This window comes from Fukomys damarensis, unplaced genomic scaffold (assembly GCF_012274545.1).
Source record: "Fukomys damarensis isolate Sample0158 unplaced genomic scaffold, DMR_v1.0_HiC HiC_scaffold_12, whole genome shotgun sequence".
Taxonomy (NCBI): Eukaryota; Metazoa; Chordata; class Mammalia; order Rodentia; family Bathyergidae; genus Fukomys; species Fukomys damarensis.
Window position 1 is genome coordinate 20,379,081 of NW_022900924.1, and position 11,128 is coordinate 20,390,208.

Sequence of the window (11,128 nt, forward strand, 5' to 3'; positions counted from 1 at the left end):
GCTCTAAATATAATAAAAAGGGGGAAATGTGGGGGCCAGTCATGGCCCACTGGAGTTTGACATTTGAAAAATAACTTCTTCCTCTACAATTAAGGCATTGATACAATCTATGTAACATTTGTTTCTTTTCAAGGCCTCTGTTTGTTAAGCTTGTTTGTTCTTTAACCCCGCGCGATGGGAGGAACTCAAAGAGGTAGCCAAAGATCTGATGTTATCTGTAGGAGTCAGGTGCTTCCTGTTGATAGCCAAAGATGTGATGTTGTCTGTAGGAGTCAGGTGCTTCCTGTTGTTGTGCCTTTAAAAAGAGTTGTTTCTGTAAAATAAAGCAGACTTCTCTTGGTCTCCACTCAGCCTTGAGTGTTCTTTCCTTTCTCAATCCTCACTCCCCAACTCAGGCTGTTTCGTGTTGTGACGGGTGGACCGCCACAAATGGCATGGCCCCAATGACCTAAAAGCCTCCTGTAGGTCCATCTTCTTGAAGATTCCACCCAAGCCTTTAAGAAAAAGGCCTTTGGAGAACATTGCAGGTTAGAACACAGCACCAGGCTTACCTGCTGGTGAATGTCCTGCATCAGCCAGAGGCCCAAGTGCCTTGAACAGGTTGTTCCTTTCGCTTTAGGTGAGTCAGGGATAGAAGAATAATGGAGGAGATAATTGTGTTCAGCCTGGAGAAGGTAACAGATCACGACAAGTGTGTAAAAAAAGTTTTCCTAAGAGAGCTATATTCTGTTGTGCATATAGATCTGGTCCTTTATTTCTAGTTTCTTTGCAGCTGATTAATACATTCTCTGTTTATGAGATGAGACAGTGGTTTTCAAAATGGTAGACTCCTAGACTCCTACTGAATACCTGCTAGGGATGGTGAAGAGCTTATCATAGCACGTGCTAATGGAATCCAACTATCCTTCACCTTTCTTGGATTTCAAGGTGTCTGTGCCTTGGGTATTCTCATAGAAATTGCCTTCTAGGTGCTACACAAAGAGGCTTTGTCAATTCTGCTTTGGTTATGATTTCAATTGCACAGAGCTGCTTAAATTAGCAACTCACATGAGTCTTAATTCAGTTAGACAAGTCCCTCAGTGCCAGGAATAACTACGAAGGTTACAAATGGAAATGGAATGTCTCCTGTTGGCTGCTGAAGCCCATTGCCCACATTCTTGCTGCATTAACATGGTGCAGGGATGATGTACGCTGACTCAGTTTATCCATGGTTGGGTCCATGGACTGGCCAGTGTTGGAGTTTAAAGCACTGCCATTCTGCCAACATCCAGACTTTGCCTCCCTCTTAGAGTTCAGGTCTTTCTTGGTTTTGTTCTGCAAACAACATTCACTTGACTACATGCCACGTGTCAGTACTATGGCAATAGATCTCGCTGTCACAGATAAGAGACATGTGCCTGAAAGGGAAATTGTCCATGTTGCCTGATCTTGGTGTTGGTAGATGGCCATTCTGACTCAGCTTCACTCCCATCTTTCAGTGGCGCTGCCCCTTTCCGTCCATCCCTCCAGTCCTGTGGCTCTGACATCTATGGAGGAAACAGAATCCCCTTCTGTGAAAGAGACAAATGTCTCAGCCCCATCCACACACTCCCTGCAGCAGAGACTTTGGTCTCCCCAGCCCTTACATCAAAGTGTCTCCAATCTACAGTGGCATGGCATTCTCCAGGACTGTCCATCCCCTTGTGCTTGGCTTCCTGGGAGCAGTGAGGTGACACAGGGTTGCTCTGCACAGGGCATTCCAGTCCCTCATCTGATGCAAGCAGTCTGGGCATTATTCTTTCCCAGACACTGTCCTCTGTCCTCATCTCTGTGAGCTCCATGACACACCAAGCCCTGAGCATAGCCCACACCAGCAGAGAGCAGCTGCTCCCAGGCAGAATTACAGAAGTGAGAACTATCATTTTGGCAAATGTCCTCTTGGCTTCCAGGACCTCCACCAGGAAAACAGTCCAGACCATTGAGTGTCACTGCAAGCAGGAGCTCAAGGCTGTCTATGCGGAGGCCAGTTGGGGTCACCACCGCACCATGTGGCCTGAGAGACGAGGACGTGTGAGATGACTGAGCCCGGGAGCTGCAGCTTCTCCTTCTCAGAGGAGCAGTGCAGTCGTGTTCTTCCCTGATGAAGCAGGGGCACAGCTACACCCCTCCCCTTTCCCACATGGCCCAGGGTTTGGGCACCACTTCAGGCATGGATATGAGGAGTGGCAGTCATCGTAGGGCCATGGCTGGTGACCTGAAGACAGAAATCCCAGGTCCTGAGAGGCTTAGTATCCACTCGTCACTTTACTGAGGCCTTTTAATTAATTCAAATGGACAATTTTAAAATTACAAAACCATGTATACTCATTATGAAAAATAAGCTAAAACCTACTGAAGATATGCTACTTAAGATAGCAAAGTTCAAATCCACACAACACTAGCCTGCTAACTCTGCTGACAGGACTTTATGATTAATGTCTTTCTTCTCCATCCTTGGGGACATCCTCCCTCTGGACTTGCGGGAACAGTAAGGGATCAGATTTCATGTCTGGCTGCCAATAGTGCCAGGTCCTGTTCCAGGCACAGGGATGTCCTGGTTGCTTCCAGGTTTCTGTCTGGAGGACTTGGGGTTCCTCTCACTTTGAATTTGTGCAATGTTTTTCTGCACAATACTGACAGGAAGCAGCCGCTTTTCCCTCAATCTCTCTGCTGGCTGTGACCCCCTGCCCCTCAGCCCTGTGTTACCCTTTATGCTTGTTTTGCAATGATCCATCTGGGCTCTTTGATTTGAACCAAGGCTGAATGAGGATGTGTGCAGGCTAACTGCAATTAATATTGCTAAAACTGTTTGTACGTTGTTTCTAAATCTCTCTCAAATATGGTCAGCACCCACTTTGCAGAGTGGGCCCTTATCTGCCACCCTTTTCTCCAAAGCAACTTGTTTTAAAATTCCTGTAGGTCAATGCAACCCATGTGATGAGCTGAAAGGCAGTGCTTGATTCTTATTTTATCATGAGCTCTAGACAGTGGAGCTTAGCACAGCAGACAGCAAGATCATCACACCAAGGTGGCTCTCTGAGTGCAAACTGAAGACATCAGAGCAAGGACAGTTGCTTCCAGTCTCTGAGAAGGGAAGGCATTCTTCCCAACCCGAGGTACAAGCCCTGAGCAGAGATTGGCTGCTTCCTGTACAAATATAGTTTATATATATTGTTGCCAACGTTTGATTATTTCAAGTATTAATGGATCCTTTGGTAGGTTTCTGATTAAGCTAGTTTTATCCAAGATTTCTTTCATTTTCCTCCCTCGTTGCTTGTTCTGTACTAATCATCAGTGAAATTTTTTTTTCTGCATGCATACACATGACATTTGAATTTCATCAAAGGTTTTACTTTTCCTTCAGTGTTTTCTACTGATTTTTACTGAAATATTGTTTTGTCGACATAATCCGCTCATAATTTGTCTACCTTCCCTGGGTGGGAATTTATTCAAAATTTATGCTTTTGTTGTTGTCACTGTTGCTCGATTTCCTCTGACTGTGATTACAGGATGGGGATTCATGGTAATGCTGTTTATTTCCCACTGCACCCTGCTTTTTAGTCACCCGTGTGCTGTGAACCACTATGCTGCCATTTGTTTGCATAATGACCCCTTAACAGACAGATTCCATTTACCAGCATATTTGTGGCATTTCTCCTGCTGTGTTTCTGTGTTCACTGATGCTGTTATAGTTCTTTTTTTCTTTCTGTGTGATTTTATAATTTCTCAGCACTAGTTGGCCACTGTTACAAGTCTAGCACTATTTTCTTATGTACAATACAATGCATTTTGTATTTACATCAGCAACAACATATATTTTCCTTACAAAACTACTTTAAAATCATTTCCCATGCTCATATGATGTAAAGCAGGTTTTCTGCCAAAAATATTTTCTTGAGGAAAAAGGAGTGTGTTTTATGCTCTGTTGTGTTGTGTAGACCAGGAAATAAATTACTGTACTTCCAGAGTGTTTTGAAAGGGTCACCAAATGAATAAAAGGCAATTAGGGGTTACTAAGCATAGAATTTTTATAAACTGCTTTTGTTAAACTTCAAATAGGGTTGCCTGATAAAAATAGAGGACACCAAATTAAATTTGAATTTGAAATAAGCAAGGAGTCATTTAGCATATAATGGATATCATGTGGGCTATTCTTACTTGCAGTGAAGTGACTTGGTTATGCAAAGTTCAGAATGAACCGAATGTCCTGAAATTGATTTACTAAATCTAGCTATCCTGTCCTGAGATGACCCCATGTGACTCGAACACACAATGTTTTCTCTTTGCTGTGACTGTAGGTTAATTTCCCTGTGTCTAAAGCAAATATTTTTGGGGAGACTGTGGGAAACTTGAATTAGTTTTCAACGTGGAGATGGGGAGACTTCAAATGTTAGATTATTGATCATCTTATGTGTGAGGTGACAGAAAAATGAAAGCTGTCTTCACTTTTTTTTTTAAAGGGTGTTTCCTTTAGCTCTTTCTTTTTTTTTTTTTCCAGCTTTAATTGAGTTTATTGGTACATTTTAGGGCTACAGTACAGTTACATTCATTGTTGGGATCATGTACCTCTACATGGCAAGTCTTGATTCTCATTTTTTCCCCTTACCTCTGCCCTCCCTTCACCCCCTCCTCCCCTCCCCATCTACAAAATAAAGCTGTCTTCACTTTATACTGCACCAGACTACAGATGTGAATATTGAAATTACAGATTGTCCATACTGGGAGTAATCCCAGCTGTCGTTTTACCTGGGTTTGTTGTATTAATGGAGAGAACACATCCCTGCCTTGGGAATAGCAGGGCCTCAATTCTGGATATTCCTAGTCAGGGTTTTTCACACCACCACTCAGTGTTTTCCAACTGAGACCTACATAAGGTGTGCAAGACAGTGTTTAGGTGACATGTAGATGAGAGGCGGCCTCATAGACTGGGCTCTGCAGGGCATGAGGCAAAATAAATTTGGGAAGATCCTCTGGGGAGCTGTGTACACATTTTCTTGGCTCCTAGACCCTTGTGAAAGTCTTGTCAAGCTCTCCACCCTTCCATTTGTACACACACACACACATACACAGATCCCTGTGACCAGGGTTCTATTGAATATCTGCTTTCTTTCCAAAGAAAGGCCAAAGACCGATTGATTTCTGGCACGGGCACATCCTCTAGTCATGGGGACATCGTTTCAATAAATCTTCCTCCTTTTTACATGAGCGGAAAATGTCACTTCTTTCTCCCTATGCTCCAATGCAAACCTAACATTTGGGCCTCACATTCCTCATGCTTACACAATACAACTTTCAAATTCCACAGGAATCTACCTTAATGGTAGGCATTGAGTTAAAGTCATGCAGCCCACAATCTATTAGCAAATAGAGCTCTGTGGGCCAAGAGAGATGACGGTTAATGAAAGGGAGACTCTGCTGTGGACTGCAAATAGCTATTCCTGCACCTGGTAATTCCCCAAACGCAAGCTTTCATGAGCCTTCTCAATACGAGATCTTCCTGGGGATCCAGTCTACTGCACGCGTGCCTGAAATGACACCTGCCACACAGGTGATCACAGCTGGACACTGGGTGCCCCACAGCTTCCTTCACCGCAGGGGAGGAACGGTACAGCCATTGTCTCGAGGGCTTTCTGAATTACCAGGGAGGGCATTGGTGACCTAGAGTCGGAGCTGCGCGTTTGTGAGAACATTTTGAGGTTTCTAACAGATTCCCTGGCACACCACGTCCTGCTGCTGATGTCATCAGAGGGGTTCTCCTCTCACTGATTGCCACAGAGGGCTGCAGTCTCCGGGGACAGCTACAGCTCATTACCAATGGCTTTCTTATCAACCTGTGCTCTTTTCTTCTTGAGGAGCTGTGGGTGGAAAAGTGCTTTCTGATTATGCATTTGTCACAGTCTGCTGAATTAAATCTTGAAACCCCTAGCTATTCTGTGGAGAAGCAATATGTACTACAGAGAGGCAGAGATGTGATGGGTTCTTCTTTCCAGACAAGATATACTCAGAAATTTCAGTCTATGAAGAAAACATGAGCTACAATCCCCGCTGTTGCGGTTAAGTTCCAGGGCAGCATCTCCAGCTTCCGAGGAGGGCACCACCCTGAGGTCACTCTCCAAGGTTCTCTTATTTTTTTGAAACGCTTCATTTGCATCAATGCACTCATTTTCCCTTGAAATGTGCTCCAAAAACAGTGGCAAGGGGGGAAATTTGATTTGTGTGTACTTTTTAAACGCAAACACTGGTTATTTCAAAAATCTATTTTTTAAAAATAAAGCCAAAATCTGTTAAGTAATCTAAAGGACGATTTGTCTTTTACTTTGTGTGTTTGGAGCTGGGCTGGGCGTGGCCCTGGCCCTGGAGCCCAGACAGTGAGAGTTCTTCATGTGGGGACGGGCGGTCACCATGACACCTAGAACCCAGGGCCTGCCGGGACACTCGCAAGGACCCAGGGTGCAGTCTCTGCTTGAACAGCCTCACCAGCGGCAAGACAGAGGTCTCCCTCTAGAAATAGGGTGCTTGGAGAAAGACAGGGCACGCTTAGCCTTCCCTCTGCCAAGGGCTTGGCCCCAGGTTCGGAGATACAAATTCAGAGCACGCGCAGACCTACAGCATCCGGCTTTACTCGGCTGGGTAAATAGAGTGGGTAGGGAATGAACGGCGGCCGGTGCCTCATCACGAAGCACCCAGGTTTCTGGCTGAGCTGATTGACTTTCCCCTCTGCCCTCCAGAGTCAGCATCGCTTTATCAGTCACATTCCTCCTGACACCTTTCCTTCCCGTGAGAGATGAGCCCATTAGCTATGCACCAACCTACTGGAAACTTCGGCAGCCAAGCAGCTGAACGTGAAATTCTTCACCTCTACGGGATGATGAAGACAGAGTGTTGACTTTCCTCCAGGCACAGATGGAAATAACGCCGAAATTGGGTGAGGGTCTCAGAAATGAATGCAGGTTTGCAGCCAAGCCAGGGCCGTGAGTGGAGCTGGGAGGGGAGACCCACAAATGCCTGAATCTTAATGAAGCGCCATTGTGGAGCATCGCGAGGGCCACCGTCCTCTAAAAATAGTGCAAGGTTGTTAATTCGAAAACTGTTTTATTTTAGAAAAAGAATGCATTTACAGAGAAATTGCAAAAGTAACCCAGTTCCAACATTTCCCTCTCCTTGGCTGTGACAGTTTCTCAGACTTTCTTTCTTTAATAACCATTTTATTTTTTTAGGAGCACGGGTTATGCATTTTGTAGATGTCTCTCCACTGGGTTTCATGCGGGTGTTTTCTTGCAGAAGGCTGTGTGCGGGCGGCAGTCCCGGTCTCATCACACGGTGTCCCGGGTGCCCAGGGTCCGCAGGTCTCGTCACCTGACTGAGGCGATGTTCAAGGTCCTCCCTGTAAGTCACCTTTTCTCCATCCCACACTGCACACGTGGAGTGGGGTTTCCATGCACAGCCCACCCTGACGAGGGGCTCATGCTTCCCACCTATGAGGTTGGAGTGCGGCACCAGCTTCGGAGACTTCTTCTAGACGGGAAAATTTCTGCCCTCCACCTTTTTAATCTGTTCACTCACTTATCAGTCAGTGTGCATGCATGGGTATTTAAATTATATTTCCGCTCATAATGAAATACTACCTTATTTTGTTGCTTTGGGTATTCCAGTTTTGACCACTGAGAGTCCCGTGTGGTCTTGAGACAACTTCATCACACAAATTTTCCCTTCCTCACTTCCCCTCCTTTTCCCTTCCCCTCCCCCTCCCTCTCTTCTTCTATCCCCCATCACTGTCTCCCTTTTTTCTTGTATTCTTTCTTCCTATTTCCTTTCATGCAGGGCAAAAGGCCCTAGGCTCATTCACACATCTCCTTTACTCTCCTAGAATCTGGCATCTCGCCAAGGAAAATTGGTTCATTTTACTGCAGAGCAGCATTAGAAACCAACCTCTGAAATGGATACATATTGAAGATATACTCCTAAGTAAAATAAATAAGTCACACATGTGTAAATACTGAATAGTTTCCCTGGTGTGAATAATCTGCAATAATACATAAGATCCTAATAAGATTACTGACATTGAGAAATGGGAATAAAGGAGCTAAAGGTGTAGGGAAGGTGGGATGGGTAGGGGAAGGGTAATAAGGGTAAAGAAAAAAATGTGAGATAATGAAAAGATGGAAATAAAGTGGTTATAGTGGGGGAGGGGAGGAGGGGGTGAAGGGAGGGCAGGGGTAAGGGGAAAAAAATGAGAATCAAGACTTGTCATGTAGAGGTACAAGATCCCAACAATGAATGTAACTGTACTGTATCCCTAAAATGTACCAATAAACTCAATTAAAGCTGGAAAAGAAAAAAAAGCTCTCTGCTGCTGGGCGTTGTTGCTCCTTGGCTTCCGAATTGACAAAGCAGACGAATATCCACGTGTGCACTCTCTGTGCCTGTATCCATATCTGTAACCCCTTCGTATGCAGTTACTGGGATCCCTACTAAGACATGAGAAAGAGCCTGCGCCATGCGTCCAACTCTAACCCACTGCCACATGAACCGTTCTTCTTTCCCTTCATTCTCTGTGTTCTCCCTTCCACCACTGAGGAACCTGGCTCCCAGAATCTTCCATGAACCCAATTCCTCATTTCTTGAACACTTGTGCAGGAGTACCATTCTTAGCCAGTATGCACATGCAACATCACGCACACAGTTTATTCTGCCTGGGGTACTACAGATTTCACTTGTTTCCAAATGTAGGTTGACACATTGTTCTCCCACCCCACTCAAGCAAGGAGTTTCATGCACTTTTATTACAGATATATATATATATATATATATATATATAAATAATATCTATCGATATAGTATTCCCTCCATATTCTGCATTTCTTCCACATTCCTCCAATCTCCTAATTGATTTTTTAAATGCTCAGACATTAACTCGATGTTTTCAGCTTTGTGGGTTTTGTCGCAGTGTCCCACATCCACCATTACTGTGCCACACAGAATGTTTTTTCTGCTGTGAAAAAAAAGATGCTTCAGCCCTCCTCCTGCTCCTTGAAATGCTGCCAATGATGGGTCTTTTTAACTGTCACTATAGTTTTACGTTTTCAGAAGGTCACATGAGTGGAACTATAGAGTATGTATCCCCTTTCATACCAGATTCTTTCATTCAGCAGAAAGCACCTGATTTTTGTATGTGTTTCAGGATGTGTTTGGTGTTCAGGGTCTCATTTCTTTCTGTCTGTGGTATTCCCTTGCATGCATGCACTTGAGCTTATTAATACACTCACCCATTGTCTGTTTCCAGCTGTTTGGGACAATTATAAGTGAGGCTTCTATGACTCACATGCGTATTTCTTTATGGATGTAATATTTCATATCAGTTGGGTAAATACCTAGGAGTGTGAATTTTTTTGATACTTTGCTTAGTTTTGTAAGAAATTGCCAAAATTCTCCCCAAATGGCCAGACACTTTGTATTTCTCCTATAACAAATGACAGTGGTTGTCACTTGGCATCTGTGGTCCAACTGGTACTCAAATTAGTTTTTCAGAACTTTGGTCACCAAGTGCCACGGATCAGGCAGCTTAGAACAGCAGGAATTATTGTACTGGAGGTCAGTACACAGGTGTCGACAGGACCATCTCCCTTTCCAGACCTAGAGAAGGACCTGTTCCATGGCCCTTGGTGATAGCCTCAGTCATTCCTGGGCTTACTGGTGCATCTTGCTAATCCGGACTCCAGCCTTGCATGGCTGGCTTCTTCTCTCTGTGTGTCTGTCTCTGTGTCCAAACTTCCCTTTTCCATTAATATAGTGGTCACGTTGAATTGTCGTCTGCCCTAGTGACCTCATTTTAATTTGATTAACATTGTGAAATTCTTGTCTCCAAACAAGGTCATATTCTGTGTTACTGGGGGCTAGGATTCCAGCATATCATTTTATTGGGACCTAATTCAACCCATAAAAGGATGCAAGCTGCTTGTATATGTATGTGGCAGCATGTCGCTGTTGTTTTACTTTGTAATTCCCTAATGACAGGTGAGGCTAGGAATCTTTTCATGCGCCATTGGCCACTTGTTTGTCTTCTTTACCAATTTTTCAAATTGTTTGCCTGTATTTTAATTACATTCTTTGTCTTCATTTTGTTGAATGTTAAATGTTCTTTGAACATTTTATTTGAGAGACATTTAATTAGATTTGGGTTTAAAATATTTTCCCTAAGTTTGTTGTACCTTTCCATTCCTATAAGTATATCATAAAGTGTATTTAAGTGCATTCCATTTTGTCAGCTTTAATTGAGTTTATTGGTACATTTTAGGGATACAGTACAGTTACATTCATTGTTGGGATCTTGTACCTCTACATGACAAGTCTTGATTCTCATTTTTCCCCTTACCTCTGCCCTCCCTTCACCCCCTCCTCCCCTCACCATCTATAAACACTTTATTTTCATCATCTCACATTTTTTCCTTTTCCCTTATTACCCTTCCCCTACCCATCCCACCTTCCCTACACCTTTAGCTCCTTTATTCTCATTTCTAAAAGTTAGTAATCTTATTAGGATCTTATGTATTATTGCAGATTATTCACACCAGGGAAACTATTCAGTATTTACACATGTGTGACTTATTTATTTCACTTAAGAGTATATCTTCAATATGTATCCATTTTCCAATGAATGAATCTATTTTCTCTTTCTTTATGGCTGAGTAATATTCCATTTTATAGAAAAACCACATCTTTATCCAGTTTCCAACGGATGGGCAAATGGGCTGTTTCCAAGATTAACTATTACAAACTGTGCCGCTATAAACATGGGTGTGCATACTTCCCTGTGATATGATTCTTTTAGTTCTTTTGGAAAGATACCCAGAAGAGGGATGGCTGGGTCAAATGGAACCTCCAGTCCAAGCTCTTTGAGGTATCTCCATATTGATTTCCATAGTGGTTGCACCATTCTGCACTCCCACCAACAATGGAGAAGGGTTCCTTTCTCCCCACAACCCCACCAACATTTGTTATTGTGTGATTTCTTGATAGCAGCCATTCTTTGTGGGGTGAGGTGGAATCTCAGTGTTGTTTTCATCTGCATCTCTCGAATGATCAGAGATGTGGAACATTTTTTCATATATTT